Genomic DNA, 14,238 nt, shown 5'->3' with positions numbered 1-14,238 from the left:
TGGTGTGAATCTGAGTGTCTGAATTAGGATAGGCAGTGAGTGGCAATGTAGGATGGAGAAAAGCATTACAGCATATTCAGCATGGGGAGGTCAGTAAACATGAGGTGGCAATGTAGGATAGGTTTCTGTAAAACATCGCGTGGTGGTGCGTATCGTAAGGGTTTCTAACAGGCCATTCACTAGTAGGAGTGAGAAAAACATCATGGGGTGGTGTGAATCGGGGGGCCTGAATTAGATTTGGCAGTGAGTGGTAATGTAGAATGGAGAAATGCAAGATGGCGTGGTGAGCATGGGGAGTTCAGGAAACATGCAGTGGCAATGTAGGATAGGTTTCTGAAAAATATCGCAGGGTGGTGGGCATTGTAAGGGTTTCTAACAGGCTTTTGACTAGTAGGAGTGATAAAAAAGTCACGTGGCGGTTTGCTAAGAGGGCCTGAAATAGGATAGGCATGGAGTGGCAATGTAGAATGGATAAAAGTACCATCTGTTGGTCAGCATGGGGAGGTCAGTAAACATGCAGTGGCAATGTAGGATAGGTTTCTGAAAAACATCGCGGGGTGGTGCGCATTGTAAGTGTTTCTAACAGGCCATTCACTAGTAGGAGTGAGAAAAACATCACGGGGTTGTGTGAATCAGAATGTCTGAATTAGGATAGGCAGTGAGTGGCAATTTTGGATGGAGAAAAGCACCACAGGGTATTCAGCATGGGGAGGTCAGGAAACATGCGGTGGCAATGAAGGATAGGTTTCTGAAAAACATTGTGTGGTGGTGCGCATTGTAAGGGTTTCTAACAGGCCATTCACTAGTAGGAGTGAGAAAAACATCACGGTGTGGTGGGAATCTGAGGGCCTCAATTAGATTAGGCAGTGAGGGGTAATGTAGAATGGAGAAATGCAAGACGGCATGGTGAACATGGCGAGTTCAGGAAACATGCAGTAGCAATGTAGGATAGGTTTCAGAAAAACATCGCGGGGTGGTGGGCATTGTAAGGGTTTGTAACAGGCCATTCACTTGTAAGAGAGGGAAAAACCTCACAGGAGGGTGTGAATTGGAGGGCCTGAATTAGAATAGGCAGTGAGTGGCAATGTAGAATGGAGAAAACACCAAGGTGTGGTCAGCACGGGGAGGTCAGGAAACATGAGGTGGCAATGTATGATAGCTTTCTGAAAAACATCGAGGGGTGGTGCGCATTGAAAGGTTTTCTAACAGGCCAATCACTAGTAGGATTGAGAAAAACATCATGGGGTGGTGTGAATCGGAGGGCCAGAATTAGCATAGGCAGTGAGTGGGAATGGAGGATGGAGAATAGCACCACGGGGTGGTCAGCTTTGGGAGTTCAGGAAGAATGCAGTTGCAATGTAGGATAGGTTTCTGAAAAACATCACGGGGTGGTGCGCATTGTAAGGGTTTCTAAGAGGCCTTTCATCAGTAGGAGTGATTAAAAACATCACGGGGTGGTTTGTTTCGGAGGGCCTGAAATAGGATAGGCAGTGAGTGGCAATGTAGGATGGGGAAAAGCACCACGGGGTGGTCAGAATGGGGAGGTCAGGAAACATGCGGTGGCAATGTAGGACAGGTTTCTGAAAAACATCGCGGGGTGGGGCACATTGCAAGGGTTTCTAACAGGCCATTCACTAGTAGGAATGCGAAAAACATCACGGGGTGGTGTGAATCGAAGTGTCTGAATTAGGATAGGCAGTGAGTGGCAATTTAGGATGGAGAAAAGCACCACAGTGTATTCAGCATGGGGAGGTGCGGAAACATGCAGTGGAAATGTAGGATAGGTATCTGAAAAACATCGCGTGGTGGTGCGCATTGTAAGGGTTTCTAACAGGCCGTTCACTAGTAGGAGTGAGAAAAACATAACGTGGTGGTGGGAATCAGAGGGCCTGAATTAGATTAGGCATTGAGTGGTAATGTAGAATGGAGAAAAGCAAGACGGCGTGGTCAGCATGGGGAGGTCAGTAAACATGCAGTGGCAATGTAGGATAGGTTTCTGAAAAACATCGCGGGGTGGTGCGCATTGTAAGTGTTTCTAACAGGCCATTCACTAGTAGGAGTGAGAAAAACATCACGGGGTGGTGTGAATCAGAATGTCTGAATTAGGATAGGCAGTGAGTGGCAATTTTGGATGGAGAAAAGCACCACAGGGTATTCAGCATGGGGAGGTCAGGAAACATGCGGTGGCAATGTAGGATAGGTTTCTGAAAAACATTGTGTGGTGGTGCGCATTGTAAGGGTTTCTAACAGGCCATTCACTAGTAGGAGTGAGAAAAACATCACGGTGTGGTGGGAATCTGAGGGCCTCAATTAGATTAGGCAGTGAGGGGTAATGTAGAATGGAGAAATGCAAGATGGCATGGTGAACATGGGGAGTTCAGGAAACATGCAGTAGCAATGTAGGATAGGTTTCAGAAAAACATCGCGGGGTGGTGGGCATTGTAAGGGTTTGTAACAGGCCATTCACTTGTAAGAGAGTGAAAAACCTCACAGGAGGGGGTGAATTGGAGGGCCTGAATTAGGATAGGCAGTGTGTGGCAATGTAGGATGGAGAAAACACCAAGGTGTGGTCAGCACGGGGAGGTCAGGAAACATGAGGTGGCAATGTAGGATAGCTTTCTGAAAAACATCGAGGGGTGGTGCGCATTGAAAGGTTTTCTAACAGGCCAATCACTAGTAGGATTGAGAAAAACATCATGGGGTGGTGTGAATCGGAGGGCCAGAATTAGCATAGGCAGTGAGTGGGAATGGAGGATGGAGAATTGCACCACGGGGTGGTCAGCTTTGGGAGTTCAGGAAAAATGCAGTTGCAATGTAGGATAGGTTTCTGAAAAACATCACGGGGTGGTGCGCATTGTAAGGGTTTCTAAGAGGCCTTTCACCAGTAGGAGTGATTAAAAACATCACGGGGTGGTTTGTTTCGGAGGGCCTGAAATAGGATAGGCAGTGAGTGGCAATGTAGGATGGGGAAAAGCACCACGGGGTGGTCAGAATGGGGAGGTCAGGAAACATGCGGTGGCAATGTAGGACAGGTTTCTGAAAAACATCGCGGGGTGGGGCACATTGCAAGGGTTTCTAACAGGCCATTCACTAGTAGGAATGTGAAAAACATCACGGGGTGGTGTGAATCGAAGTGTCTGAATTAGGATAGGCAGTGAGTGGCAATTTAGGATGGAGAAAAGCACCACAGTGTATTCAGCATGGGGAGGTACGGAAACATGCAGTGGAAATGTAGGATAGGTATCTGAAAAACATCGCGTGGTGGTGCGCATTGTAAGGGTTTCTAACAGGCCATTCACTAGTAGGAGTGAGAAAAACATAACGTGGTGGTGGGAATCAGAGGGCCTGAATTAGATTAGGCATTGAGTGGTAATGTAGAATGGAAAAAAGCAAGACGGCGTGGTGAGCATGGGGAGTTCAGGAAACATGCAGTTGCAATGTAGGATACTTTTCTGAAAAACATCACGGGGTGGTGCGCATTGTAAGGGTTTCTAACAGGCCTTTCAATAGTAGGAGTGATAAAAACGTCACGGGGAGGTTTGTTTCGGAGGGCCTGAAATAGGTTAGGCAGTTAGTGGCAATGTAGGATGGAGAAACGCACCCCGGGTTGGTCAGCATAGGGAGGTCAGGAAACATGCGGTGGCAATATAGAATATGTTTCCTGAAAAACATCACGTGGTGGGGTGCATTGTAAGGGTTTCTAACAGGGCATTTACTAGTAGGAGTGCGAAAAACACGGGGTGGTGTGAATCGGAGTGTCTGAATTAGGATAGGCAGTGAGTGGCAATGTAGGATGGGGAAAAGCAACACAGGGTATTCAGCATGGGGAGGTCAGGAAATATGCGGTGGCAATGTGGGATAGGTTTCTGAAAAACATCGCGTGGTGGTGCGCATTGTAAGGGTTTCTAACAGGCCATTCACTAGTAGGAGTGAGAAAAACATAACAGGGTGGTGTGAATCGGAGGGCCTGAATTAGCATAGGCAGTGATTGGGAATGTAGGTTGGGGAAAAGCACCACGGGGTGGTATGAATGGGGAGGTGAGGAAACATGCGGTGGCAATGTAGGATAGGTTTCTGAAAAACATCGCGGGGTGGTGCGCATTGTAAGGGTTTCTAACAGGCCATTCACTAGTAGAAGTGAGAAAAATATCACGGGGTGGTGTGAATCGGAGGGCCTGAATTAGGATAGGCAGTCAGTGGCAATGTAGGATGGGGAAAAGCACCACGGGGTTGTCAGCATGGGGAGGTCAGGAAAAATGCAGCAGCAGTGTAGAATAGGTTTCTGAAAAACTTCGTTGTGTGGTGCGCATTGTAAGGGTTTCTAACTGGCCATTCACTAGTAGGAGTGAGAAAAACATCACGGGAATGTGTGAATCAGAGTTTTTGAATTAGTATAGGCAGTGAGTGGCAATGTAGGAAGGAGAAAAGCACCATGAGGCGGTCAGCATGGGGAGGTCAGGAAACATGCGGTGGCAATGTAGGATTGGTTTCTGAAAAACATCGAGGGGTGATGCGCATTGTAAGTGTTTCTAACAGGCCATTCACTAGTAGGAGTGAGAAAAACATCACGGGGTGGTGTGAATCAGAGGGCCTGAATTAGCACAGGCAGTGAGTGGCAATAGAGGGTGGAGAAAAGCACCACGGGTTGGTCAGCAAGGGGAGGTCAGGAAACATGCGGTGGCAATGTAGGATAGGTTTCTGAAAAACATCGCGGGGTGGTGCGCATTGTAAGGGTTTCTGACAGGCCATTCACTAGTAGGAGTTAGAAAAACATCACGGGGTGGTGTGAATCGGAGTGTCTGAATTATGATAGGCAGCGAGTGGCAATGTAGGAAGGAGAAAAGCACCATGGGGTGGTCAGCTTGGGGAGGTCTGGAAACATGCAGTCGCAATGTAGGATAGGTTTCTGAAAAAACATCTCGGGGTGGTGCGCATTGTAAGGGTTTCTGACAGGCAATTCACTAGTAGGAGTTAGAAAAACATCAAGGGGTGGTGTGAATCGGAGGGAATGAATTAAAATAGGCAGTGAGTGGCAAGGGAGGATGGAGAAAAGCACCACGGGGTTGTCAGCAAGCGGAGGTCATTAAAAATGCAGCAGGAATGTAGAATAGGTTTCTGAAAAACATCGTGGGGTGGGGCGCATTGTAAGGGTTTCTATCAGGCCATTCACTTGTAGGAGTGAGAAAAACAAAAGGGGGTGGTGTGACACGGAGTGTCTGAATTAATATAGGCAGTGAGTGGAAATGTAGGATGGAGAAAACACCACAGGGTATTCAGCATGGGGAGGTCAGGAAACATGAGGTGGCAATGTAGGATAGGTTTCTGAAAAACATCGTGGGGTGGTGGGCATTGTAAGTGTTTCTAACAGGCCTTTCACTAGTAGGAGTGATAAAAAAGTCACGGTATGGTTTGCTTCGGAGGGTCTGAAATAGGATAGGCAGTGTGTGGCAATGTAGGATGGAGAAAAGCACCACGGGGTTGTCAGCATGTGGAAGTCAGGAAAAATGCGGAAGCAATGTAGAATAGGTTTCTGAAAAACATCCTGGGGTAGTGCGCATTGTAAGGTTTTCTAACTGGCCATTCACTAGTAGGAGTGAGAAAAACATCACGGGGTGGTGTGAATCAGAGGGCCTGAATTAGCATAGGCAGGGCTTGGCAATGTAGGATGGAGAAAAGCACTCCGGGATGGTCAGCATTAGGAGGTCAGGAAACATGCAGTGGCATTGTAGGATATGTTTCTGAAAAACATCGCAGGTTGGTGCGCATTGTAAGGGTTTCTAACAGGCCATTCACTAGTAGGAGTGAGAAAAACATCACCGGGTGGTGTGAATCGGAGGGCCTGAATTAGAATAGGCAGTGAGTGGCAATGGAGGGTGGAGAAAAACACCAGGGGGTGGTCAGCAAGGGGAGTTCAGGAAACATGCGGTATCAATGTAGGATAGGTTTCTGAAAAGCATCGCGGGGTGGGGCGCATTGTAAAGGTTTCTAAAAGGCCATTCACTAATAGGAGTCAAAAAAAACATAATGGGGTGGTGTGAATCGGAGTGTCTGAATTAGGATAGGCAGTGAGTGGCAATGTAGGATGGAGAAAAGCATTACAGCGTATTCAGCATGGGATGGGCAGGAAAGATGCGGTGGCAATGTAGGATAGGTTTCTGAAAATCATCGCGGGGTGGGGCGCATTGTAAAGATATCTAAAAGGCGATTCACTAATAGGAGAGAAAAAAACATAATGCGGTGGTGTGAATCTGAGTGTCTGAATTAGGATAGGCAGTGAGTGGCAATGTAGGATGGAGAAAAGCATTACAGCATATTCAGCATGGGGAGGTCAGTAAACATGAGGTGGCAATGTAGGATAGGTTTCTGTAAAACATCGCGTGGTGGTGCGTATCGTAAGGGTTGCTAACAGGCCATTCACTAGTAGGAGTGAGAAAAACATCATGGGGTGGTGTGAATCGGGGGGCCTGAATTAGATTTGGCAGTGAGTGGTAATGTAGAATGGAGAAATGCAAGACGGCGTGGTGAGCATGGGGAGTTCAGGAAACATGCAGTGGCAATGTAGGATAGGTTTCTGAAAAATATCGCAGGGTGGTGGGCATTGTAAGGGTTTCTAACAGGCTTTTGACTAGTAGGAGTGATAAAAAAGTCACGTGGCAGTTTGCTAAGAGGGCCTGAAATAGGATAGGCATGGAGTGGCAATGTAGAATGGATAAAAGTACCATCTGTTGGTCAGCATGGGGAGGTCAGTAAACATGCAGTGGCAATGTAGGATAGGTTTCTGAAAAACATCGCGGGGTGGTGCGCATTGTAAGTGTTTCTAACAGGCCATTCACTAGTAGGAGTGAGAAAAACATCACGGGGTTGTGTGAATCAGAATGTCTGAATTAGGATAGGCAGTGAGTGGCAATTTTGGATGGAGAAAAGCACCACAGGGTATTCAGCATGGGGAGGTCAGGAAACATGCGGTGGCAATGTAGGATAGGTTTCTGAAAAACATTGTGTGGTGGTGCGCATTGTAAGGGTTTCTAACAGGCCATTCACTAGTAGGAGTGAGAAAAACATCACGGTGTGGTGGGAATCTGAGGGCCTCAATTAGATTAGGCAGTGAGGGGTAATGTAGAATGGAGAAATGCAAGATGGCATGGTGAACATGGCGAGTTCAGGAAACATGCAGTAGCAATGTAGGATAGGTTTCAGAAAAACATCGCGGGGTGGTGGGCATTGTAAGGGTTTGTAACAGGCCATTCACTTGTAAGAGAGGGAAAAACCTCACAGGAGGGTGTGAATTGGAGGGCCTGAATTAGAATAGGCAGTGAGTGGCAATGTAGAATGGAGAAAACACCAAGGTGTGGTCAGCACGGGGAGGTCAGGAAACATGAGGTGGCAATGTAGGATAGCTTTCTGAAAAACATCGAGGGGTGGTGCGCATTGAAAGGTTTTCTAACAGGCCAATCACTAGTAGGATTGAGAAAAACATCATGGGGTGGTGTGAATCGGAGGGCCAGAATTAGCATAGGCAATGAGTGGGAATGGAGGATGGAGAATAGCACCACGGGGTGGTCAGCTTTGGGAGTTCAGGAAAAATGCAGTTGCAATGTAGGATAGGTTTCTGAAAAACATCACGGGGTGGTGCGCATTGTAAGGGTTTCTAAGAGGCCTTTCACCAGTAGGAGTGATTAAAAACATCACGGGGTGGTTTGTTTCGGAGGGCCTGAAATAGGATAGGCAGTGAGTGGCAATGTAGGATGGGGAAAAGCACCACGGGGTGGTCAGAATGGGGAGGTCAGGAAACATGCGGTGGCAATGTAGGACAGGTTTCTGAAAAACATCGCGGGGTGGGGCACATTGCAAGGGTTTCTAACAGGCCATTCACTAGTAGGAATGCGAAAAACATCACGGGGTGGTGTGAATCGAAGTGTCTGAATTAGGATAGGCAGTGAGTGGCAATTTAGGATGGAGAAAAGCACCACAGTGTATTCAGCATGGGGAGGTGCGGAAACATGCAGTGGAAATGTAGGATAGGTATCTGAAAAACATCGCGTGGTGGTGCGCATTGTAAGGGTTTCTAACAGGCCGTTCACTAGTAGGAGTGAGAAAAACATAACATGGTGGTGGGAATCAGAGGGCCTGAATTAGATTAGGCATTGAGTGGTAATGTAGAATGGAGAAAAGCAAGACGGCGTGGTCAGCATGGGGAGGTCAGTAAACATGCAGTGGCAATGTAGGATAGGTTTCTGAAAAACATCGCGGGGTGGTGCGCATTGTAAGTGTTTCTAACAGGCCATTCACTAGTAGGAGTGAGAAAAACATCACGGGGTTGTGTGAATCAGAATGTCTGAATTAGGATAGGCAGTGAGTGGCAATTTTGGATGGAGAAAAGCACCACAGGGTATTCAGCATGGGGAGGTCAGGAAACATGCGGTGGCAATGAAGGATAGGTTTCTGAAAAACATTGTGTGGTGGTGCGCATTGTAAGGGTTTCTAACAGGCCATTCACTAGTAGGAGTGAGAAAAACATCACGGTGTGGTGGGAATCTGAGGGCCTCAATTAGATTAGGCAGTGAGGGGTAATGTAGAATGGAGAAATGCAAGACGGCATGGTGAACATGGCGAGTTCAGGAAACATGCAGTAGCAATGTAGGATAGGTTTCAGAAAAACATCGCGGGGTGGTGGGCATTGTAAGGGTTTGTAACAGGCCATTCACTTGTAAGAGAGGGAAAAACCTCACAGGAGGGTGTGAATTGGAGGGCCTGAATTAGAATAGGCAGTGAGTGGCAATGTAGAATGGAGAAAACACCAAGGTGTGGTCAGCACGGGGAGGTCAGGAAACATGAGGTGGCAATGTAGGATAGCTTTCTGAAAAACATCGAGGGGTGGTGCGCATTGAAAGGTTTTCTAACAGGCCAATCACTAGTAGGATTGAGAAAAACATCATGGGGTGGTGTGAATCGGAGGGCCAGAATTAGCATAGGCAGTGAGTGGGAATGGAGGATGGAGAATAGCACCACGGGGTGGTCAGCTTTGGGAGTTCAGGAAGAATGCAGTTGCAATGTAGGATAGGTTTCTGAAAAACATCACGGGGTGGTGCGCATTGTAAGGGTTTGTAACAGGCCATTCACTTGTAAGAGAGTGAAAAACCTCACAGGAGGGGGTGAATTGGAGGGCCTGAATTAGGATAGGCAGTGTGTGGCAATGTAGGATGGAGAAAACACCAAGGTGTGGTCAGCACGGGGAGGTCAGGAAACATGAGGTGGCAATGTAGGATAGCTTTCTGAAAAACATCGAGGGGTGGTGCGCATTGAAAGGTTTTCTAACAGGCCAATCACTAGTAGGATTGAGAAAAACATCATGGGGTGGTGTGAATCGGAGGGCCAGAATTAGCATAGGCAGTGAGTGGGAATGGAGGATGGAGAATTGCACCACGGGGTGGTCAGCTTTGGGAGTTCAGGAAAAATGCAGTTGCAATGTAGGATAGGTTTCTGAAAAACATCACGGGGTGGTGCGCATTGTAAGGGTTTCTAAGAGGCCTTTCACCAGTAGGAGTGATTAAAAACATCACGGGGTGGTTTGTTTCGGAGGGCCTGAAATAGGATAGGCAGTGAGTGGCAATGTAGGATGGGGAAAAGCACCACGGGGTGGTCAGAATGGGGAGGTCAGGAAACATGCGGTGGCAATGTAGGACAGGTTTCTGAAAAACATCGCGGGGTGGGGCACATTGCAAGGGTTTCTAACAGGCCATTCACTAGTAGGAATGTGAAAAACATCACGGGGTGGTGTGAATCGAAGTGTCTGAATTAGGATAGGCAGTGAGTGGCAATTTAGGATGGAGAAAAGCACCACAGTGTATTCAGCATGGGGAGGTACGGAAACATGCAGTGGAAATGTAGGATAGGTATCTGAAAAACATCGCGTGGTGGTGCGCATTGTAAGGGTTTCTAACAGGCCATTCACTAGTAGGAGTGAGAAAAACATAACGTGGTGGTGGGAATCAGAGGGCCTGAATTAGATTAGGCATTGAGTGGTAATGTAGAATGGAAAAAAGCAAGACGGCGTGGTGAGCATGGGGAGTTCAGGAAACATGCAGTTGCAATGTAGGATACTTTTCTGAAAAACATCACGGGGTGGTGCGCATTGTAAGGGTTTCTAACAGGCCTTTCAATAGTAGGAGTGATAAAAACGTCACGGGGAGGTTTGTTTCGGAGGGCCTGAAATAGGTTAGGCAGTTAGTGGCAATGTAGGATGGAGAAACGCACCCCGGGTTGGTCAGCATAGGGAGGTCAGGAAACATGCGGTGGCAATATAGAATATGTTTCCTGAAAAACATCACGTGGTGGGGTGCATTGTAAGGGTTTCTAACAGGGCATTTACTAGTAGGAGTGCGAAAAACACGGGGTGGTGTGAATCGGAGTGTCTGAATTAGGATAGGCAGTGAGTGGCAATGTAGGATGGGGAAAAGCAACACAGGGTATTCAGCATGGGGAGGTCAGGAAATATGCGGTGGCAATGTGGGATAGGTTTCTGAAAAACATCGCGTGGTGGTGCGCATTGTAAGGGTTTCTAACAGGCCATTCACTAGTAGGAGTGAGAAAAACATAACAGGGTGGTGTGAATCGGAGGGCCTGAATTAGCATAGGCAGTGATTGGGAATGTAGGTTGGGGAAAAGCACCACGGGGTGGTATGAATGGGGAGGTGAGGAAACATGCGGTGGCAATGTAGGATAGGTTTCTGAAAAACATCGCGGGGTGGTGCGCATTGTAAGGGTTTCTAACAGGCCATTCACTAGTAGAAGTGAGAAAAATATCACGGGGTGGTGTGAATCGGAGGGCCTGAATTAGGATAGGCAGTCAGTGGCAATGTAGGATGGGGAAAAGCACCACGGGGTTGTCAGCATGGGGAGGTCAGGAAAAATGCAGCAGCAGTGTAGAATAGGTTTCTGAAAAACTTCGTTGTGTGGTGCGCATTGTAAGGGTTTCTAACTGGCCATTCACTAGTAGGAGTGAGAAAAACATCACGGGAATGTGTGAATCAGAGTTTTTGAATTAGTATAGGCAGTGAGTGGCAATGTAGGAAGGAGAAAAGCACCATGAGGCGGTCAGCATGGGGAGGTCAGGAAACATGCGGTGGCAATGTAGGATTGGTTTCTGAAAAACATCGAGGGGTGATGCGCATTGTAAGTGTTTCTAACAGGCCATTCACTAGTAGGAGTGAGAAAAACATCACGGGGTGGTGTGAATCAGAGGGCCTGAATTAGCACAGGCAGTGAGTGGCAATAGAGGGTGGAGAAAAGCACCACGGGTTGGTCAGCAAGGGGAGGTCAGGAAACATGCGGTGGCAATGTAGGATAGGTTTCTGAAAAACATCGCGGGGTGGTGCGCATTGTAAGGGTTTCTGACAGGCCATTCACTAGTAGGAGTTAGAAAAACATCACGGGGTGGTGTGAATCGGAGTGTCTGAATTATGATAGGCAGCGAGTGGCAATGTAGGAAGGAGAAAAGCACCATGGGGTGGTCAGCTTGGGGAGGTCTGGAAACATGCAGTCGCAATGTAGGATAGGTTTCTGAAAAAACATCTCGGGGTGGTGCGCATTGTAAGGGTTTCTGACAGGCAATTCACTAGTAGGAGTTAGAAAAACATCAAGGGGTGGTGTGAATCGGAGGGAATGAATTAAAATAGGCAGTGAGTGGCAAGGGAGGATGGAGAAAAGCACCACGGGGTTGTCAGCAAGCGGAGGTCATTAAAAATGCAGCAGGAATGTAGAATAGGTTTCTGAAAAACATCGTGGGGTGGGGCGCATTGTAAGGGTTTCTATCAGGCCATTCACTTGTAGGAGTGAGAAAAACAAAAGGGGGTGGTGTGACACGGAGTGTCTGAATTAATATAGGCAGTGAGTGGAAATGTAGGATGGAGAAAACACCACAGGGTATTCAGCATGGGGAGGTCAGGAAACATGAGGTGGCAATGTAGGATAGGTTTCTGAAAAACATCGTGGGGTGGTGGGCATTGTAAGTGTTTCTAACAGGCCTTTCACTAGTAGGAGTGATAAAAAAGTCACGGTATGGTTTGCTTCGGAGGGTCTGAAATAGGATAGGCAGTGTGTGGCAATGTAGGATGGAGAAAAGCACCACGGGGTTGTCAGCATGTGGAAGTCAGGAAAAATGCGGAAGCAATGTAGAATAGGTTTCTGAAAAACATCCTGGGGTAGTGCGCATTGTAAGGTTTTCTAACTGGCCATTCACTAGTAGGAGTGAGAAAAACATCACGGGGTGGTGTGAATCAGAGGGCCTGAATTAGCATAGGCAGGGCTTGGCAATGTAGGATGGAGAAAAGCACTCCGGGATGGTCAGCATTAGGAGGTCAGGAAACATGCAGTGGCATTGTAGGATATGTTTCTGAAAAACATCGCAGGTTGGTGCGCATTGTAAGGGTTTCTAACAGGCCATTCACTAGTAGGAGTGAGAAAAACATCACCGGGTGGTGTGAATCGGAGGGCCTGAATTAGAATAGGCAGTGAGTGGCAATGGAGGGTGGAGAAAAACACCAGGGGGTGGTCAGCAAGGGGAGTTCAGGAAACATGCGGTATCAATGTAGGATAGGTTTCTGAAAAGCATCGCGGGGTGGGGCGCATTGTAAAGGTTTCTAAAAGGCCATTCACTAATAGGAGTCAAAAAAAACATAATGGGGTGGTGTGAATCGGAGTGTCTGAATTAGGATAGGCAGTGAGTGGCAATGTAGGATGGAGAAAAGCATTACAGCGTATTCAGCATGGGATGGGCAGGAAAGATGCGGTGGCAATGTAGGATAGGTTTCTGAAAATCATCGCGGGGTGGGGCGCATTGTAAAGATATCTAAAAGGCGATTCACTAATAGGAGAGAAAAAAACATAATGCGGTGGTGTGAATCTGAGTGTCTGAATTAGGATAGGCAGTGAGTGGCAATGTAGGATGGAGAAAAGCATTACAGCATATTCAGCATGGGGAGGTCAGTAAACATGAGGTGGCAATGTAGGATAGGTTTCTGTAAAACATCGCGTGGTGGTGCGTATCGTAAGGGTTTCTAACAGGCCATTCACTAGTAGGAGTGAGAAAAACATCATGGGGTGGTGTGAATCGGGGGGCCTGAATTAGATTTGGCAGTGAGTGGTAATGTAGAATGGAGAAATGCAAGACGGCGTGGTGAGCATGGGGAGTTCAGGAAACATGCAGTGGCAATGTAGGATAGGTTTCTGAAAAATATCGCAGGGTGGTGGGCATTGTAAGGGTTTCTAACAGGCTTTTGACTAGTAGGAGTGATAAAAAAGTCACGTGGCAGTTTGCTAAGAGGGCCTGAAATAGGATAGGCATGGAGTGGCAATGTAGAATGGATAAAAGTACCATCTGTTGGTCAGCATGGGGAGGTCAGTAAACATGCAGTGGCAATGTAGGATAGGTTTCTGAAAAACATCGCGGGGTGGTGCGCATTGTAAGTGTTTCTAACAGGCCATTCACTAGTAGGAGTGAGAAAAACATCACGGGGTTGTGTGAATCAGAATGTCTGAATTAGGATAGGCAGTGAGTGGCAATTTTGGATGGAGAAAAGCACCACAGGGTATTCAGCATGGGGAGGTCAGGAAACATGCGGTGGCAATGAAGGATAGGTTTCTGAAAAACATTGTGTGGTGGTGCGCATTGTAAGGGTTTCTAACAGGCCATTCACTAGTAGGAGTGAGAAAAACATCACGGTGTGGTGGGAATCTGAGGGCCTCAATTAGATTAGGCAGTGAGGGGTAATGTAGAATGGAGAAATGCAAGATGGCATGGTGAACATGGCGAGTTCAGGAAACATGCAGTAGCAATGTAGGATAGGTTTCAGAAAAACATCGCGGGGTGGTGGGCATTGTAAGGGTTTGTAACAGGCCATTCACTTGTAAGAGAGGGAAAAACCTCACAGGAGGGTGTGAATTGGAGGGCCTGAATTAGAATAGGCAGTGAGTGGCAATGTAGAATGGAGAAAACACCAAGGTGTGGTCAGCACGGGGAGGTCAGGAAACATGAGGTGGCAATGTAGGATAGCTTTCTGAAAAACATCGAGGGGTGGTGCGCATTGAAAGGTTTTCTAACAGGCCAATCACTAGTAGGATTGAGAAAAACATCATGGGGTGGTGTGAATCGGAGGGCCAGAATTAGCATAGGCAATGAGTGGGAATGGAGGATGGAGAATAGCACCACGGGGTGGTCAGCTTTGGGAGTTCAGGAAAAAT

The sequence above is a fragment of the Cavia porcellus genome, unplaced genomic scaffold (genome assembly GCF_034190915.1).
Source record: "Cavia porcellus strain 051 isolate PalLab524CR breed Dunkin Hartley unplaced genomic scaffold, mCavPor4.1 scaffold_2, whole genome shotgun sequence".
NCBI lineage: Eukaryota > Metazoa > Chordata > Mammalia > Rodentia > Caviidae > Cavia > Cavia porcellus.
This window is presented reverse-complemented; position numbering follows the sequence as displayed.